Source organism: Mustela erminea, chromosome 2, assembly GCF_009829155.1.
Source record: "Mustela erminea isolate mMusErm1 chromosome 2, mMusErm1.Pri, whole genome shotgun sequence".
In the NCBI taxonomy this organism is placed as follows: domain Eukaryota; kingdom Metazoa; phylum Chordata; class Mammalia; order Carnivora; family Mustelidae; genus Mustela; species Mustela erminea.
The window spans coordinates 37,440,572-37,461,019 of NC_045615.1; the positions used below are offsets into that span (position 1 = coordinate 37,440,572).

At 36.4% G+C, this 20,448-nt stretch overlaps 1 protein-coding gene and 1 pseudogene across 11 annotated transcripts in view; one reads left to right on the forward strand and one right to left on the reverse strand.

The window, feature by feature from the left end:
- RAPGEF2 (Rap guanine nucleotide exchange factor 2) overlaps positions 1 to 20,448 on the reverse strand; it is a 240,894-nt gene that overhangs the window by 205,764 nt on the left and 14,682 nt on the right. The window lies entirely within an intron of this gene.
- Positions 8,527 to 8,596, forward strand: LOC116585324 (annotated as a pseudogene).

The following is a 20,448-nucleotide window of genomic DNA, read 5'->3' on the forward strand; positions in this document are numbered from 1 at the left end:
AATGTACCAGGAGGATTTTTCCAACCTATCATTTACTTTCAGATACTGCAAATAAATTGCTTATTGGTTTTGTCAGAAATCAATCTGGATTCAGTATACATTGTAAATAATGTCCCTCAAAGCTATAAATCCATTAACTTTTAATTATAACAAAAAGGAAAAAAAGATTAAAACAAGGTATTACCATGATTTTTAATGTTCTGAGTGGCATTAAGTTATCTCTTTTTGCTTTCAAAAATCAAAAAAGAAAAATAAATATCCAAACTGTCTTTTTTTCTCCCAATTGTTCTTTTTAATATTTTTTGCTAACAAGAATAAAACTCTTATACCTATAATCTTAGATGAACACAACATAGAAAGGATGTTTGGTCACACATACTCAGAAGTTCCAGGGAATTCTGTGTCTTCTGTTCTGCACACATGCCCCAAATACTACACTGAGATAAGCACTTCCCCTGCGCTACAGAGGAGCGAGGCTTTCAGGATCCCAGTATTTGTTGAGCCAGGGTCCACTTAAAATGAAGCATTTCTCATTGACATATAGGTAAAACTGGTTAAGAACGCCTTCATCATTAGCCAGTAAACATAAAAAATATGTTTAACTTCACTCAGAATCAAAGATACATTATCTGAAAACTGAAATAATTTTTCACTTCTCAGACTGGCAAAACTGGAAAAGTTAAACAAAAATCATTGTTGGCCTGGGTTTTTATACATGTTGGTTGAAATATAAATTGGTACAGTTTTTTCAATGAGTCATTTGGAAGTATCTATCGAAATGTTAATTATATGCGTACTTAGACTTGGTAACTCCACTACCAGGAATCTACTTGATGTATCTGTCCCACAAACATATATACACACATGTACAATGACATCCAGCACACCACTATTTGTCAGGTGACATGGAATCTGGAAATGACCCTACATGTCCATCCCTGGAGTGAGGAGATAAATTATGATGCATCCAGGGAAACACAGTTCTGAACAGAACAAGGCTGACCTCGGGGGCCATCTCATAGAAACCCTATGTAAGGAAAAGGCAAGAATTCTATGTAGAGAATAAGCCATGCTGTAGGATCATAAAACTTTCTTCTGGAGTATATAAAAAGTTATTAGAGGGACGCCTGGGTGGCTCAGTTGGTTAAACAGCTGCCTTCGGCTCAGGTCATGATCCCAGCGTCCTGGGATCGAGTCCCGCATCGGGCTCCTTGCTCCACGGGGAGCCTGCTTCTCCCTCGGACTGTGCCTTCCACTCTGCCTGTGCTCACTCTTGCTCTCTCTCTGACAAATAAATAAATAAAATCTTTAAAAAAAAAAAAAAGTTATTAGAGATTCTGGGATGGTGGTATATAGGAGAAAGACCTACACTTACTTACACTGTTTTAGATGAGGCTTTAGTGTGTTTGCAATTTTAAAATTAAAAAACATACTTCTAGAAAAAAATTTGAGGCACAAAACATTCAACATCACTGCTTGTAAGAACTTCCATTACATATTAAATTGGCATTATCAATGTTAAATTCTCTCCTCTCAGCCCCCATCTGCTTAAATAACATACTTGTCTTAATTTTGTTTTCTACTTTGTCTACTACAGAATTATCAGTGAGAGTCTTTTCTCATATTGATCTCCACCCCCGTAAGTAGAAGAGACTTCCACAATACTATGTTGGTTATCCAGTTCTCCATCTTCCCAGCTCACAACAAATCTTGAATTCTCTGATATTTTTAACACTTAAAGCTGTCTCCGTACAACCTAGTATTTGGCAATTACAGAAGAAATATCCCAAAAACATTTTAAGAAATTATAACATCACTGGAATTAATATATACCTTCCCCCAAAAAACCTGCTTTGTTTTTTTAAAGATTTGGTTTTTTCTCCATTTACATGAGAGAAAGAGAGAGAGAGAGAGATGTGGGAGGGGAGAGAGGGAGGGAAAGAGAGAGAGTCTTAAGCAGATTCCTTGTGGAGCACGAGCCCAACACAGTGAGTGCTCCATCTCAGGACCCTGAGATCATGACCTGAGCCAAAACCAAGAGTCGGATGCTTAACTGACTGAGCCACCCAGGCACCCCCCAAAACAATTGCTTTCAAAAAAAATAATAATTTCAGGTTTGTTTGCTGTTTACCTGCTGGAGTTCCAGGAGGGGAAAGTGCTTTTTAAATATTACAGCTGACATTTTCCCAACTTCCTTGAATATACATATATACACATATGTGTGTGAATATAAAAACATATGGTTATACGAAACAATATGAAACTCTACTAACCTTTCTAAATTATACCTAAAACTACCTCTATGGGTGCCCGGGTGGCTCAGTTGGTTAATCATCTGCCTTCTGCTCAGGTCATGATCTGGGACTGAGTCCTACATAGGGCTCCCTGCTCCTCAGGGATTCTCCTTCTCCCTCTGGCCACCCACCCCCAACTTGTTTTTCTCAATCTCTTTCTCTCTCCCTCTTTCTCTCATGTGTGCTGTCTCAAATGATAAGAAAATCTAAAAAAAAAAAAAAAAAAAAAAAAAAAAAAAACAATAAAACATAAATAAAACTATCTCTACCTAAAATGAAAAAGTATTTCCTTATGGTATAAAGTATTAAAAAACAATGAGGCTAAACACAATGCATTAGCCTGTGAAAACAGAACTGAATTATATTTAAAACCTTTAATCTGCAACCTGCAATCCCAGTAGAGATCATTTGTCATCCACAGTATTAAAACAATGAGAAAAAAGACCACTTGGCACTCCGTAACACTGCACCTTCTTAAAAAGGTACTCATAATAGTTAAATATTCCATTGAAATTCTCAGAGCATGGGCCTCCATTTCCCCTTCAAAATCTCTCAGCATGCATTTCCTGTTAACCGGATTTCAGTCTTCCCGTTTAATGACTCCACCCCTGGTGTGACAAAACCCAAAACTTGAGGAATCCATTTTTAGCACATCGACTTAGGTATTTTCTATTTAATCAATAGGATATAACATTGTTTATGCCTGGCAAAAATCTGTCTGCTTTGTTTGCTGTCCTCTTACTAATACTGAACAAAGGAAAATCTTTTTAACAAATTTTATTTGACAAGCGATAACTTTAGAATAATCTGGAGCTTACTATCCCTCCAATCTTTATATTACGGGAATTAAGATTACCAAAATAGCCTTGAAAGAAAAAAAATAAGGTTGCCTGTATGGCTCAGTAGGGTAAGCCTCCAACTCTGGGTTTTGGCTCAGGTCATAATCACAGGGTCCTGAGATCAAGCCCTGCATGGGGCTCTGTACCCAGCTGTAAGTCTGCTTAAGACTCTCTCCCCCTCTCCCCACCCACTCATGAGCACATGTGCAGGCACTCTCTAATAAATAAATAAATCGGGGCACCTGGGTGGCTCAGTGGGTTAAAGCCTCTGCCTTAGGCTCAGGTCATAATCCCAGGGTCCTGGGACCGAGCCCCGCATCGGGCTCTCTGCTCAGTGGGGAGCCTGCTTCCTCCTCTCTCTCTCTGCCTACTTGTGATCTCTGTCAAATAAATAAATAAAATCTTTAAAAAAAAAAATTAAATAAGTAAGTAAATAAATAAATCTTCAACCAAAAAAAGAAAAAGAAAAAATTAAAAGCACTCTGTATATTTAGGGTATAAATGACAGTACATGAAATATTGCTCAAAATGCCTTAGCATCTTTTTTGATTCTATGCTCTAAATGTGTACTTTAAACTGTGTAAGATGCTCTTCTCAAAGCCCTAAATACTACAGAATTATCATCTCGAGCAACACTGAATTCAGAAAGTATAAAGAAGAGCCTGCTGAGGAACCAAAAATCGTTCCAATAGAAAGAGTTATGGCGTCTGTCATTTGACATCTGCACATTAAAGTTCCTTTCACTCTTTTCCATACCGCCTAGTCACTTCCACAGTTGCATGAATTCTTCTCCATTGAGTCTGCCTCCCTGAATTGTAAGTTCCCTTCACTGTCTTACTCATCCGAATATCCAACTACAACTAGTAGTGCAGTGCCACACACACCACCAATGTGTTCAAATATATTTGGCAAGTGACAACGTGGCTTAAGTGTCTAAGTATGCACATCCTAGAATGTCACACTGTTATAATGTATGTGACCTTCACCTGTTCACTGAAAACGTTACTTAGCCAGAAGTACCAAATTGATTGAGGCTCTATTCTATGGAAAGCTTAAAGTTTTCTGTCCTACCAATTTCAGTACATTATTGTCTGGAAACTTCCCTTAGGTGGTAGTTATGATGGGTGCCCATTCAATGTGTATGCGACTCTAAACTAGAACTACATGACTGGTACCCTGGTCCTGTTACCTTTGGTTCAAGTGGTCTCAAAAAACAGTTTTATGCTCCAAACAGTGAAGCAGCAAATAGATAAAAGTTATGATACAAGATGATTATATCGCATTTCTTAATCCTTTCTCAACCAAACTCAAAATATAAAGTCAAAATCCCCTTGTCTTCATCATTAAAAAAACAAAACAAGGGCACCTGGGTGGCTCAGTGGTTTAAAACCTCTGCCTTCGGGTCAGGTCATGATCCCAGGGTCCTGGGATCAAGCCCCGCATCGGGCTCTCTCTGCTTAGCAGGGAGCCTGCTTCCCTGCAAAACAAAACAGTAAGTATGGGGGAGAAAATATTTCCCCCCAACACATGTTACTCCTTCATATTTCTCTCTCTACCTCCCAAATATGAAGTTAACTAACTCACCACAAGGGCAGGGAGTCACCTTATTCTTATCGGTGTATTAGAGTCTGCTCACTCAATTCAATGAGATTATAACAGTAGAATTTTAACAAGGTTTCATCTGCATCCTAAGGTATGAACTTAACTAATTTCTCCCAAGACCTGCCTAAATTTCAAAAGCTGAAAAGATATAAAATGTTGTTCAACATAGCAGTGAAAACTATAACCAAACTATCTGTATCATATGCAGGCTTTGTAACTTTAGCTGGATAATATGGACATGAGAATATAAGCTCTACATTTTCATACTTTTTATCAAAAAGAACAGAATACACTATAGGAGTGCTTTTAGATGTTTTGTGATATAGACCCATTTGTATATGTATGTGTGTGTATATCTTTGTCTATCACAGATTACTGGTCCTTTCAGCACTGTCAGGGTAGGATGAAACATAAATGTAAAATGTCCATGGGGATACCTCTTATTCTAATACCTCCCTAGAGAAAGCTTGTGGTTGATGTTTCAGGCCATATTATGTGGTAAAATTAAGCCATATTCATTAAGGTTCCACTAATTAGCAATTCAGTCTGTGCAAAAGTCAATTACACCATGAAAATGCTAAGCAAATTAATAATGCAATTAAATCTGTATGTGGGCACATTTTCCCTACTTAAGAAAAGAATTTAAGAACCCAGACACATTAGTTGAACGTTAATTACAAGTGAATAATTTCTTAATTCACTAAAATCAATTCCATCAGGATAAAAAAACATTTTTAAAGTATCACTATTATTCTTTGTGCTTATAGATAATGAGCTGCATGTATTTAAATATTCCACAATGTAAGCATTTCAGAAATTTAAATTACCCTTCCCAGTAAACCTAATCTTTGCACTATTTTTGCATTTATTTTTCACAAAGTCACTTTCATTTTCTATAATGATGCTTCCGGTATAAGCACCTTAAAAAATGTGTTCTTTGTTTTTTGTTTTCAAACACAAGGGAAATTGCAAAATAACCCCAGTATCTAAAGATGCTCCCATGATAACTGGGTCCGCCCCCACTCCCACCAAATTCATATGATGAAGTCCTAACCCCCACAGTGATATCTGAAGATGGGGCCCTTACGAGGTAATTACAGTTAGATGAGGTCAATAGGGGGCCTTAGTCCAGCGGGACTGGTGTCCTTATGAATGAGGGAGAGACATGAGAGCCCTCTTTCTCGGCACAGAGGAAAAGCCCATGTGAGGACATAGCACGAAAATGACTATTTCCAGAAACCAAAGCAGTCAAAACTTAGGCCTTGAACAACTAGCCTCCAGAACTGTAAGGAAAAAAAAATCCTGTTGTTTAAGCCATTCAGTCTAGCTTATCTTGTTATGGCAGCCTGCACACAGAATAAAGTAAGTTTCTTAAACCTAGTAAAGTTAAGCCAAAGTTACAAAACATTAAATAACACACTCAGATCTCTAGGCCCACTGAACAGAGCCAAACACAGTTACTACCAAAACCTTCGCTTTTTCTGAGAATAAATAATTTATGATACATGTAACTTGAATTTCTTCCAGAGTCTAAGCAGTAGAAATCATGGCCATTAGGAACAAGAAGCCTAGGATCAAGGATAGCACTCTTTGGTTTTTATTTTTATTTACAAAGAGAATGCAAGTGGGGTGGTGAGGGGGCAGAGGGAAAAGGGAAAGAAAATCTTAAGCAGGCTCCATGCCCAGTGCAGAGCCCAATGAGGGGCTTGATCTCACCACCCTGAGATCATGACCTGAGAAGAAATCAAGAGTCACTTAACTGACTGAGCCACCCAGGTGCCCCAAGAATAGCACTTTGGATGACAGTCAGGAATAGAGGCACTGAGACAGCAGTGTGAACAGCTCCAGCTCAGATACAGGTTTTACTTTCCAATATCTACACATTACTTTTTAGCATCTAAATATTTCCAGAAACTATTACAATAAAATAGATCATTAGAGAAAACAGTATTGAGATTTACACTTCAAGTCCATTCATCAAATATTTATTAAACATTTCTGCCTTATCAAGCACTATGCTAGACACTCACTCACATCACTAAGACCAGATAAAGCCTTCCAATGATAGAGAGATGTGATTAAAAAGCACTGTAGCCTTGGGGCGCCTGAGTGGCTTGGTTGGTTGAGCATCCAACTCTTAATGTTGATTCAGGTCACAATCCCAGGGTTGTGAATAGAATCCCAAGTCAGGCTCTACACTCAATGGGGAGTCTGCTTGAGATTCTCTCTCCCCATCCTTCTGCCCCTCCCCCCATGCTTTCTTTCTCTCTTTCTCTCTCTCTAATAAATTAATCATTTTTTTAAAAATAGCATTATAGCCTTAAATCTCGAGCCCAGTAAACTCCAAACTACTTACCTGACAACTCTTTGGATCACAACTAAGCATCCCAAGCTCTACTTGTTCTAAAACTGAACTCCTGACCACTACCACTACCAGCACCAATCAAACCTGATCTTCCCAAAGTCCTCTTCTCCAGGAAATATCACCCCCATTCTTCCAGAAACCATGAAGTCATCCTTGAGTCCTCTCTCACACTAAGTTCCAATATATTTTGTCTGTTCTACTTTCATAATGTACCCAACATAACCATATCTCCCTTCCATCAGCTGCTATCACAATTAGCTGATTGCTTTGACCCCCTTGACTGCTCTCCCTGCGACTACTCTCTGCCCTCTACTGACTATTCTCAATCTGGCATTTATAATTGATCTTACCCTACTGCTACTCAAATCCTTCCAATGGGTCCCTAACATGCTCAGAATAAAAGCCAAAGTCCCCACACAACCAGGCCTCCCCTGCTAATCCTCTGATGTCAATACCTTCCTGGCCACTGCTTCAGCTCTGAAACCTCCGTTCCTCACCATGCCAAGATCCCATCTAAAGAGCCTTTGACATTTTCTATTTACCACAAAGCTGATTCCATAGCTATATTCAGTCCTTTTCCCAATGCCACTTCATCAGTGAAGCCTTCCAAATGTGACCTTACTCAGCTTAATATTTTTCTATAATGCTTATCAACATCTGACATGCTATATATTTCCTTGTTTGTGTGCCTCCCCTCACTAAAATGTAAGCTCCGCATACCAAGCAGGGGTTTTTGTTGTTGTTGTTGTTGTTCACAGCTGTATCCTCAAAGGCTAAAACAGTGGGTGGCACACAGTAGATCCTTGATAAACACTTGTTGAATTATTTAATCTCTATTACAAGGATTCATAAAGTAGTGAATGTTTACTAATACCCAAGGTACAAATATTTCTACAGTGAGATCCACTGGAAAAGGAAAAATAAAAAATATCTGCCTCATACAAAAGGTTCCTAAAGCCCTCCTGATCCTCAGAGGCTTTCTATGCAGCCACATCTTAATGTCTGCAAAGCGTCTTTCCCTATGTTTGTTAGAAAAATCAGTTACACCACACAGGGAATATTTTAGCAATAAGAAAATATTTTTCTGGGGCACCTGGGTGGCTCGGTCAGTTAAGCATCGACTCTTGACTTTTTGGCTCAGGTCATGATCTCAGAGTCCTGAGACTGTGCTCCACATTGGGCTCCATCCTGGGTGTGAAGCCTCCTTAATATTCTCTCTCTCCCTCTGCCCCTCTGCCCACTCCCCAAGTCCCCACATGTGCACTCACACTCTCTCTCTTAAAAAAAAAAAAAACCTGAGAATATATCTACAAAACAATGGTGAAATCTGGAGAAAATATAATTTTTTCACAATTTTTAGAATATATTCATTTGTTATGTAAGTAGGGAAAATACAGACCTCTAATGTTATATAAATTGAATTAGCATCGCTTCTCGGCCTTTTGGCTAAGATCAAGTGTAGCATTTTAAAATATACATATTTGTATTTAGCTTAAACAGAATGAGTAATGAGGGGTGCCTGGGTGGCTCAGTGGGTCAAGTCTCTGCCTTCGGCTCAGGTCATGATCCCAGGGTCTTGGGATCAAGCCCCAAATCCGGCTCTCTGCTCAGCAGGAAGCCTGCTCCCTCCTCTCTCTCTCTGCCTGCTGCTCTGCCTACTTGTGATCTCTCTCTCTCTGTCATATAAATAAATAAAATCTTAAAAAAAAAAAAAAAAGAATGAGTAATGATTCTGCTTCAAATAAAAATTATTTCATAAAACTTAGTAATGTTGGGGCGCGTGGGTGGCTCAGTGGGTTAAAGCCTCTGCTTTCAGCTCGCATCAGGCTCTCTGCTCCGCAGGAAGCCTGCTCCCCTTCCTCTCTCTCTGCCGGCCTCTCTGCCTACTTATGATCTCTGCCTGTCAAATAAATAAATAAATAAACTTTCCAAAAGAAAAAAAAAAAAAAAAGTCCTTAAAAAAAAAAAAAATTAGCAATGTTACAAGTGGCATTCATCTGATAAAGGACTTGTATCCAGAATATAAAAACAACTCTCACAATTCAAGGAAAACCAGCTAAATTTTCAAAATGCTTATAAATGCAATGTGGTATCCTTGACTGGATCCTGAACAGGGGGGAAAAAAAAAAAACAGTTGTGGAAAAACTGGTTAAATGCAAATAAAGTTTATAGTTGGATAAACACTATTGCTCCAATATTAATCTTCCAGTTTTGACAAATACACCATGGTTCTCTAAACTAGTAACAGCAGAAAAACCTGACAGGTACACATGGGAACTCTCTACTATTGTGCAAACTTTCATGTAAATCTAAAATTATTTCAAAATAAAAAGTTAAATGTAGGGGGCAAAATATTTGCAGAGACCTTCACCAAAGATATGTGGATGGCAAATAAGTATAGAAAAACTTTCTCATCATTAATTATTAAGGAAATAAAAACACATTCATGAATATTTATAGCAGCATATTCAAGGCAGAAACAACCCAAACATCCATCAGCTAATGAATGGATTAACAAAATATGTTATATCCATATAATGAAATATTATTTGGCCGTAAAAAGAATAAAGGAAATATTGATACACACAACATGGATAAACCTTGAAAACATTATGCTGATTGAAAGAAGGCAATTACCAAAAAACCACATACTATTCCGTTCATATGAAATGTCTGCAATAGGAAAATTTAGAGAGACAGAAAGTAGATCCAAGGTTGCTGAGGATGGGGTAGAGGGGAGGACAAAAGATAACAGCTATAGAGTGCAAGGATTTTTTTTTTCACTGAAGTCATGACCATGTTCTAAAACTGACTGTGATAATAGCTGCACCTATCTGAAAATATTAAAAAGCATTGCTTATATACCTAAAATGGGTAAATTGTATGGTATGTGAATTATAGCTTAATAAAGCTGTTTTTTAAAGAGTAAGTAGACATCAATACCATCAATACATGCCTATTAGATGGTTTAATAAATAAAACCAACAAATCCAAGTACTGACTAGGGTCAGACACTGGAACTTTCATACGCTGCTGATAGAAATACAATCTGATACAGCTGTTTTGGAAAATAGTTTGTCAGTTTCTCATAAAGTTAAACTTAAACTTACCATATATCTCAACAATCCCACACTTAGGTAACTGTCAAGAAAAACTGAAATATATGTCCACAAAAATTCTTATACACAAATGTTTGCAGCAGCTTTATTCAGAATTGCCAAAAACAGGAAGCAACTCAAATACGTATTAGTTGGGAGACAGACAAATTTAGGACATTCATATAATAAAATACTTCTCAGCAAAGAAAAGAAAAAAATATGGTATGTGGCATATGATATATGCCACAGCATGACTGAATCGCAAAGGCATTATGCTTAATGAAAAAAAAGCCATATAAAAAGAGCACATACTACATGATTCCATGCATAAGATATTCTGAAAAAGGCAAAACTGCAGGAATAAAAATCAGATCAATAACTGTTAGACTCAGGGCTAGTCAGAGGAGGCTGACTACAAAAAGAGACAAGAGAACTTTCCAGGAGGATGTCTTTATTTTTATCACTGTGGGGACAGTGATGATGTGACCGTATGAATGTTAAAACACACTGAATTTTATACTTCAAAAGATTAAATCTTACTATGAATAAACTATACCTGCCTTTTGAAAAAGTTGCAACTAACTTAACAGCAACTTAATTTTTTTTTAATTCCTAATACAATGCTAGTAGGTAGTGTAAACTACTACGACAATAACTACCAAAATTAGAAATGTAAGCACCCTTGGCCCAGCTCACACATGTAAGGGATACTCTTTACAGAACTATGAATACTCTGAAATAGTTAAGCGCACATAAAAAGATAGACAGACAGACAGACAGACACACACACACACACACACACACACAGGAGCTCCTCATGTCCTGTTCTAGAAATATCTCCATACTGTATTTTTATTTAATAGATTTACATAAATTTAGTAAAATTATATAAATAAGCAAGGGACAGATGTATAGACATAATTTAGGGGTGGGAAAATACACTTTGAATGGGCCTGTATATGGTTTTAAAAAAATCTTTGGAAGAATAAATAAGCAACCAGAATCACCCATTATCATTAGGGCATTAGGAACTGGGCCGATGTGAAACAGAAGAGAAAGTAAGAGTCTCCACTGTGTACCTTTTTATACTTTTTAATGTATGAGCCATGAAAAAAAAAAAACTAAATAATATTGAAAACACTGATTTTAAAAATATATAGTTTACATACAAATTATAAACATTTTTGGAACACTAAAAACATTCCAGAGACAGACAACATTATCATGTACACTTACAATGCAAGTTAACTTTCAATTACCAGAAGATAATGAGCAATTCACATAGAAGACTATGTACTTAACCTTTCTTTTTGACTCCAGTACCCTACAAAAATAGAAGAAAATAAGGAGTATAAGAAATAGAGAACAGAGAATGTTTTGGAAGGAAAAGGTATAATTTTTTTTAAAGGAGGAGCAAATGAGAAAACTCAGATTAAAAAAAGTCAAGAACATGGTACATCTTTGAATAGCCTCTATCTTTTTGTCTTGGAGTATTGTCTTCTTCCAACCCTAAAGTAGGGACTGGTATTTTCTTCCCCCCCCCCAAGATTTTATTTATGTATTTGACAGAGAGAGAGATCACAAGTAGGCAGAGAGGCAGGCAGAGAGAGGAGGGGAAGCAGGCTCCCTGCTAAGCAGAGAGCCTGATGTGGGGCTCAATCCCAAGACCCGGAGATCATGACCTGAGCCGAAGCTAGAGGCTTAACCCACTGAGCCACCCAGGTGCCCCGGGACTGGTATTTTCTCTAAGAGCCAAAGAGAAACAAACAGAAATTCTTGCCACAGGCACAGTGACACGCGTCCTGGGAAAATGACTGACTCAAAAACACTATACATAAATACACACATACACAGATACACTGACACAAACACAAACTCAGATACACAGAGCAACCAGAGCATCTACATGAATTATTTTTGGATTTCAGAAGCACTTAAGAGTCCTGGAAATTTCACATTCCCAATCCAGCAATCTGCCCTTTATTCTGTAGTTCAAACTGTGAAATACAATCCTAACATGGTGTCAGAGCCAGACAACTTCATACAAATAGTGCACTTGGGCAAGATATAAGCTTATGAATCAACTATTAGCATACCTGAATAAATGTTTCTCAATTCTGGTGAAATTCTAGTCCAATTAGCCCCTCTCTGAAGTGTGTGGCCAAAGACAAAAGTTCATTTACAACCAAAGACATTCTCATGGCCACAACTAGAGAAAAGTACAAGTCCTCCAAACTGTCAAGTTTCAAAGATTAAAGCCCATTCAAATCTAGTCCCTGGTAGCAATCTCTGAAGACCTTCCCCTGTCTTTTACCAGTCAGCACTGAAAACCAAAGCTCCCAGCTATGGTTCTTTCACAGAAAGCCTAAGTATTAAAGTAATTCCATAAATAAATAAATAAATAAAGAGTGATTTCATGTTGAAACTTCATAAGCAATGGAAATAAATAGGTAAGCCAATTCTGTGATTCTGACAATCCAGCAGATGCTTGGTTGCACTACTGCTGATGAGAAGTGGTTACTTTCCCCAATACACAACAACTCAAAAGATGGCTAGCCCATTCTGTAAACCAAAGAACTCTTAACCAGACTTACCACTAATATTTCTCTTCAACTGGCAATAATCTCCAACAGTGTACTTGAATATTCAAAAACAAACAAACAAAAAAAGCCCAACAAGCTAAGAACCGAAAATAGCAAATAGTTCAAAGAAGGTATCTGAGGATATCAAGATAGTAAGTCATTTACATACTTAACACAGTGTCTGGTAACAAAATTAATATTCAATAAATATTAGATGTTGTAAGACAGGCTAGTTAAAAGGTATAGTTAAAATAACAACAGCCAACATTCATTGAGAGTGATCTATTTGCTAAGCACCTGAATCTAATTTAAAAAGTAGACCTCCTAGCTCTAATCTAGTAACTGTAATAAAATTAGATTTAGATCTGAAGTTCATCTCTAAAGTGTAAGTATCCTAATATAGTATTGCAAATATATGTAAAAAATCCTAAGCAAATCATAACTTCATTTTGTAAAAGTTCTTATTAACAACAATATAGTTATACCCAATCTTATTGTAGAGGGAGTACAGTATAGTAGGGAAAAACATGGACTTTGAAATTAGACAGTTACATGTCCTTTAGCAAATTACTTAACCTCTTTGTATTTCTGTTTCTTCTCTGGTAAACTGAAGACAGCAACTTCTATTTAATTCAGTTGATGTTTTAAAAAAAAAAAACACTTAAAAAGTTATAAAACATCTAGCTGACTTTCAAGTACATAACTAACAATAAATGTCAATCGCTTGTCTCTGTCTTTCCTCAGCTATTCTGAGTTATGCTCTCCTCGAAATATAAAATGAAGAACGAACACAACTCAAAGTATTTATATATCATTACACTGATAGGCAACCTGAAACAGCTATTATGGCACTTTCAAAAAGGCTGCATTATAAAGATAACTCTTATTTAAAGGTAATTAGAAGCATAATATATTCATTTACTGTTGCATCTTTTAATTTTGAACAATTATATCATGAAAGTAATTCAAATTCCTCTTCAAATTCTTCAAAAACAGTCATGACATCTCTATTCAACATTCTTATTCCTACTATGCAAGTTTCTGGCTACATGTCTAAGTTCATACAGCATTCATATTTAAATACAAAATGATGACAGATCTCAATAATCAAAAAAGAAAATTGCATCCATTCATAACATAATTATAAAGATTTACTCTAAAAATTGTATTCTGATAAACACACTTAGAATAGAACATATCCACATGTTACACACATGGATAGACTTTGCCAATTTTGAGCACTCTTGAAAGTGAAGAATTTGGGGTTCAGCTTTTTTACTCAAAATAAAGCAATGAAAACTATCTGAGATGCATTGGTGTAGATGAGTTTTTACACAGTGGTTCTCTGAAGTCTGAAAATGCTTTAACAAAGAAAAGCTCTTTATAAAACTCAACATGAAGCCTATGCTTCTAAAATGATCCAGAGAAGTATTAACCTGGACAACCAAATAAAGAAATAATGTGAAAACATGGTTTTACTGCCTTACATGCACCAAAAGGAGGCATATTTCTATCAGTGCTACTAGCCAAATATTAAAAGGATCTTAGTCTATGTAAGTGGCTCACACTTACATAGTGGCTTTGTAAGTGGCTCACAATTTCTACTGGCACTAAATCTTTGACTGCGACAATGACAGTAATGCCTTACATATTGTAGACTTTCCCATTTGTGAAGTACTTGCTCATATATTATACTCATTTAAGCCTTACAACCACCCTGAGAAATAGGTAAGACAGAGTACCCTATGTTACACAGTGTAACTAAGGCCAAATGCAAGTTGCCGAAGTCATACAGAGAATGAGGGATACAACACATCAGTCCTTCTTTTCCAGCTACTCTTCCTCATTAGAATTATAGACCCCAAAAACAAATGGCATCATTAGAGTAACATCAATACAAAATAATAACAACAACAATAATAGATATTTTAAGGCATTACTGCTCTCTATTTTTTCTTCTTGGATCTTAAAGAGATTGAATATATAATTCAAAATATTGTTGATGTAGCTTAAAAAAGGTTAAAAGTTAGATGAATAAAACAAAAAGTTCAGAATCCAGGAAAAGCAAATGTATACATACCGAAATATAATGCAAAGAAACAAACTGAAGTCCAGGGCTTAGGAATTCATAATGTCATGCCCAGAATTCAGGTTTTACTTTTGACTTGCTACTTTGGCTGACACAAGTCACGGTGACTAAGTAAAATTTGAAGCACTATCACCTAATCAGGCAATTCTAAGAATCAACTGGGTGCAATTAAAATAATCATAAGCCTAAATTATTTCACAATGAAATAAAAATAATTTTCTAAGAGTTAAATTTTAAAATTGTGCCAAATTGGGTTGTGCCGATCAGTAGTGCTTAATGAATTACAGGAGAATGTGACACACCCTTCATACATGAAAATATTTATTAAATGCTAAGTTCTTTTAAAACCTCATGGAAATATAAATGTAAATAAGATTTCACCTTTAAGGAATTTTGCAGGTGAAAAAGAAGAGATAAAATGTATACACCTAATAATTACAAAATAATTACCAGAGGATAAATGCCTTAAAGAGATGCACAGCTAAAAACAGTAACCATCCCATAAAGGAAAATTCAGTCTCTTGCCAAAGAGACCAGAAAAAGCTTCATGAAGGAGGAGAAAATCTGAGTTAGTTCTTAAATGACCAGGACAGCTGTGAGGGTGGGACAGTAGCATTAAATGAAAAGCTACTAGCATGGGTAAAAAGTGAGGAAGTCAAAAACTTCACTAGTGGAACACTGATAAGGCCTGAGAAGGATGGCAGTTAGAAAGGAAAGGAGAACTAGAAAGGAAAATAAGCTAATGTTTTCTTTCCCGAACTCCACAGTTAGTTTTTTACAGAATCAGTTCAAACACAGGAGCAGTTTACCCAGAAGATAATGCAAGATTACTGTTCTCTGTGGTTACAAGTATCATTCTTGACAATTACCATCCACATGATGGGCTCTACTTGACAATGAGAAATGAGGCCTCAGGTTTTTTTCCTCTAAAATACCATCCTAAGTAAACAGATCCACAACAGCATTTCTCTTCTTGTACCTTTGATCTTATAGTCAACCGAGAAAAGTAAAAATGAAGGGAAATGGAAATTAGGACCTAGCCTAAAAGCAGAGAGGAAGAAGGATAAGCACGGTACATAAGTACGTATTTTTTAATGTAGCTGTTTTCATAATCAGCAGAGAGAAGTGTTTATCCAATAAATTAAGAAGGACATTCTAAGAAATTATTCTAATCTTCTGAAAAAGATGACAGGAATTAGGCATTTTTTAAAAGCCCTGGACAAAAAGTAGAGTAAATGACATTTTACAGTAAGTCATTTAGCCTATTTCATATATGAAGAAAACTGAAAGATGTACAAAAGGCCAGATTTTAAAGCCAGGCTTTATGGGCGAGATCTGTCTTCTTATTTTTCCTAAAAAAAATTAACCCAACTTGATGAGAATTATGGACTGCTTTCCATCAGACTTTCGAAAAGTTATAGGAGATGCTAGTTTTTTGGGTTTGTTTTTTTCTTTCCTCCATGCTATTCTGTTGCAATCAATTTGAAGGTAAGTATTGTTTTTCTGAAAATTGATTCAATATGTTTAACATCTCCTCCCTTCTTTACAAAAAAAAAAAAAAACCCAAAAGTAGAAAAGTATAAAATATTGTATAACATATTTTAAAGTTTTAAGTTAGTTTTTGACCCTTTCAGAGGACTACATCAACGAGCTGTTTTCGTAAACGAGATAACACCTGAAGAGATAAAAAATGATTATCCTCTAAGAAGATGAAGCTGAATAAACACTATGAACATTCCTTTCTCGGTTTTTTTTTGGTTGGTTTTTTTTGTTTGTTTTTGTTTTTTAAGATTTTATTTACTTGGGACGCCTGGGTGGCTCAGTTGGTTAAGCAGCTGCCTTCGGCTCAGGTCATGATCCCAGCGTCCTGGGATGGAGTCCCACGTCGGGCTCCTTGCTCAGCAGGGAGTCTGCTTCTCCCTCTGCCTCTGCCTGCCACTCCGTCTGCCTGTGCTCACTCTCTCCCCACCTCTCTCTCTGATAAATAAATAAAATCTTAAAAAAAAAAAAAAGATTTTATTTACTTATTTGACAGAGAGACTGAGGGAGCACAAGCAGGGGGAACAGTGGGGAGAAAGAGAGGTAGAAGCAGACTCCCCACCAAGCAGGGAACCTGATATGGGGCTCGATTTCAGGACCCTAGGATTATGACCTGAGCTGAAGGCAGATGTCTAACCATCTGAGCCACTTGGGAGCCTCACTAAGAACATTTCTATTTCTATTTGGAAGTAAGGAGTTCTGATACTATGTACATTGCAATAATGTTTTCATTAGTGTTTTCTACAAAGTTTCACTTTACCCTGGCAAGACACTGTTGGAAATCTGGAGTGGTATCTCCCTCCCACACCAGGATTAGAGCAAATGCTCTCAACTAAATAATTTCATTTCCAATCCCCAAATCCCATTGGAATGGTCTTTTCTTTAATATATTTGATATCATTTATTACCACAGATGTACAAGTTATATTAACTAATTAAAAATTATTTGTGTAATTGCAAAGAAATTAACAGCCTCTGAAGACAACCCCACAGCACAATACAAAGAGGAAAGATGATAAACCCAAGTAAGTTTGTATAGATGGGAGATGAAGAAAGGCAAACAATTTAATAAAAAGTAAACAGCTGTATCTCCGAGTTCAATTTCAAGATTTAGATAATATGCCTACAGTCATTTTAAATTAAGATAAAGTAGGAGTAAAAATAATTCTTGACTGCAAATTAAATGGAAATTAGGGTATCTCTGAGTATAACACAAAGTTGCTTGAGCAGAGCACCCAGCATGCACCAGGTACTGGGGCCTGATATATCCCACAAGCTTATAGAACTCAATAATTTTACTTTGTTTTGTCTTGTTCGTGCATAATGCAAGCCTAATTCAGGAAGAAAATTTTATTTGAACTTTTCACCTACCTCCAAATTTCTTGAAAACCTAGAAAAAAGTTTCCAAAACAGACACAGTTTCCAAAAAGTTAGGAGGCTGGAAAACTGAAGACAACAACCCAGACAAATATCTTTCTTGAAGCAAAACTGTATGACTCAGAAAAACCTTATTGGATAAACACTAATAGATAAACAAAATAAATAATACATATTATAGCCAGTGTCTTTAATATGTGTTATAAAAATTATGTTGATAATAGTATTATGGAATAAAATTTATTTTCTCCTTTCAGAGTTCATTTGTAATCACAAAGAACTACTTTATTAGAACGATTAAAAGCCCTAGTCCTTGTCTGGTTATACATAGGAAGAAAAAGTAAAAGATTGACAAGGTAGCTTTGTTTTTGCTTTTAAATAACAGGAAGACTAGGCTGGGGTGAGTCCACTGCTCCTCATCCCTATGTGTAAAAAGACACTTCTTCAATAATATGACTATAGGGCGCCTGGGTGGCTCAGTGGGTTAAGCCGCTGCCTTCGGCTCAGGTCGTGATCTCGGGGTCCTGGGATCGAGTCCCACATCGGGCTCTCTGCTCAGCAGGGAGCCTGCTTCCTTCTCTCTCTCTCTGCCTGCCTCTCAGTGTACTTGTAATTTCTCTCTGTCAAATAAATAAATAAAATCTTTAAAAAAAAATAAATAAATAAAAAATAATATGACTATAGGCTTGCAATTATAGAAGACTTATTAAATCCTTGAACCCTAAAATCAGTGGGAAGTTCTCACTGAGGGCCCAAAAGACAACCCAGGAAAGAAAAACTTAATGTGTTTAATACCACGGGGTGGGGGGGGGGGGTAAAATAGTAATAACCCATATTCTGTGCCCCAACCTCTGTTCAAACTCCTCTTTAGCTTTCCAGACAAGTCAAATTTCCTCATTTATTTTATCCTCACAGAATTTGGTCAAAGGACTTTAAGATGTTACTCCTTTTTTGCTGTTGTTTTATTTTGATTCCAGTATAAACAGTGTTTAGTAAGACATTATTTTTAACATCTTCCTAATATAAAATGCAAAAACAGTCATATATCATGCCTTTTACACAGTAAATGATCATTCAGGACAGTCACAAAAGAGAAAATATTATAGTCATTCATTCCGAGTATGGTCCTGAGCCATTGCTGGTCCTTCTTCCAACCATGTTTGTCTGTTTCATTTTGAACTGATACAGATCCACCTCCATATAATTTCTAGTCTAGTGCACCCAGTCTAGTTGAAGGGTGAGCCTTAAGCCTGTCAAAAGCCTTGGGTGTCCTCCATGACCTTCACGTTCACCCTAACACTACAAAATTATTTGTCTTCAAGCACTATCTTAACTCACTGCCTGGATTCGAAAGCTTCCAATGATTCCCCACTGCATGCTGAGCACACTAGAAATTCTTAACGTACCATGATTAAATGTTTCAAACCTCTAAGCAAACCAGAAGGCAGTGAAACACACATGTTTTTGTAACCACTAAGGCAGACAGCAAGATATTTCTTATGGAGTATATGCAAAATATTAGGAATTAACACTTCCAGTATAACAAAAGAGAAATAAGTAATTAAATGTTCCATCACAAAAGCAGAAAACAGCCTTGCTAAGAATTAGTGAGTAAATTTATCCCACAAGCAGCTAACTTTCTAAATATTCAGTCTGAATGGTTCTTTTACTTTTATTGTTGGCAAAATAAACAGCTAAAATAAGTTACTTACGAAGGTGTTTAAGAGAACACAAAGCTCATGGAGTAATAGATCTGAAAATCAGTGTTTTCATTTCCTGTGTTATTGAATACACCACCTTCATTCACTAATAGTACAGCATTTATTTCTAAGATAACAAATTTGTTTTCTGTCGAATTAAAAAAAAAAAACTTTCACAAAATTATCATACAATAAATGAAAATATGACATGTGCCAAGAAACCTGATTTACAATATAGGGCCCTTTAAAAAGTTCGTAAAGTTCTCATTTTATGAACTGACTAGTAATAGACCATAGAAGAGCAACTGTAACATCCATAATTGCAATCACTGAAGAGTTCAAGCAATTTACAGACATTTTCTAATAATCAATGTACACATAAATAAATTCTGAGTTAGAAAAATATGGAGTGAGAAAGTAAAATAATGGTCAGGTGACTTAATGTTCTGACCAATTTGATACACCTTTCCAGCCTCTCTTCATTCTGAGGTTTTCTAAACTGTAGAGCAGACCATTCAAGAAAGTTTATTATTTATTTGAATCTGCTCAGAACTACATCATAAACAATTCCAAAAGAACTCTGCAGTTATCCCTGAGAAAAATATACATTTCAATTTAAGGCAATAATTAGAAACAAAGACATTTTGCTGACTATATTGCTATATTTTTAATGAAAGCAGCCCCACAAAATTACAAAACACACTCTTTTAGCAAAGTTAGGTCCACTTTTCACCTTATCAAGTATTAAAAATGGGCGCCTGGGTGGCTCAGTGGGTTAAGCCGCTGCCTTCGGCTCAGGTCATGATCTCAGGGTCCTGGGATCGAGTCCCGCATCGGGCTCTCTGCTCAGCAGGGAGCCTGCTTCCTCCTCTCTCTCTCTCTGCCTGCCTCTCTGCCTACATGTGATCTCTCTCTGTCAAATAAATAAATAAAATCTTTAAAAAAAAAAAAAAATAAAAATAA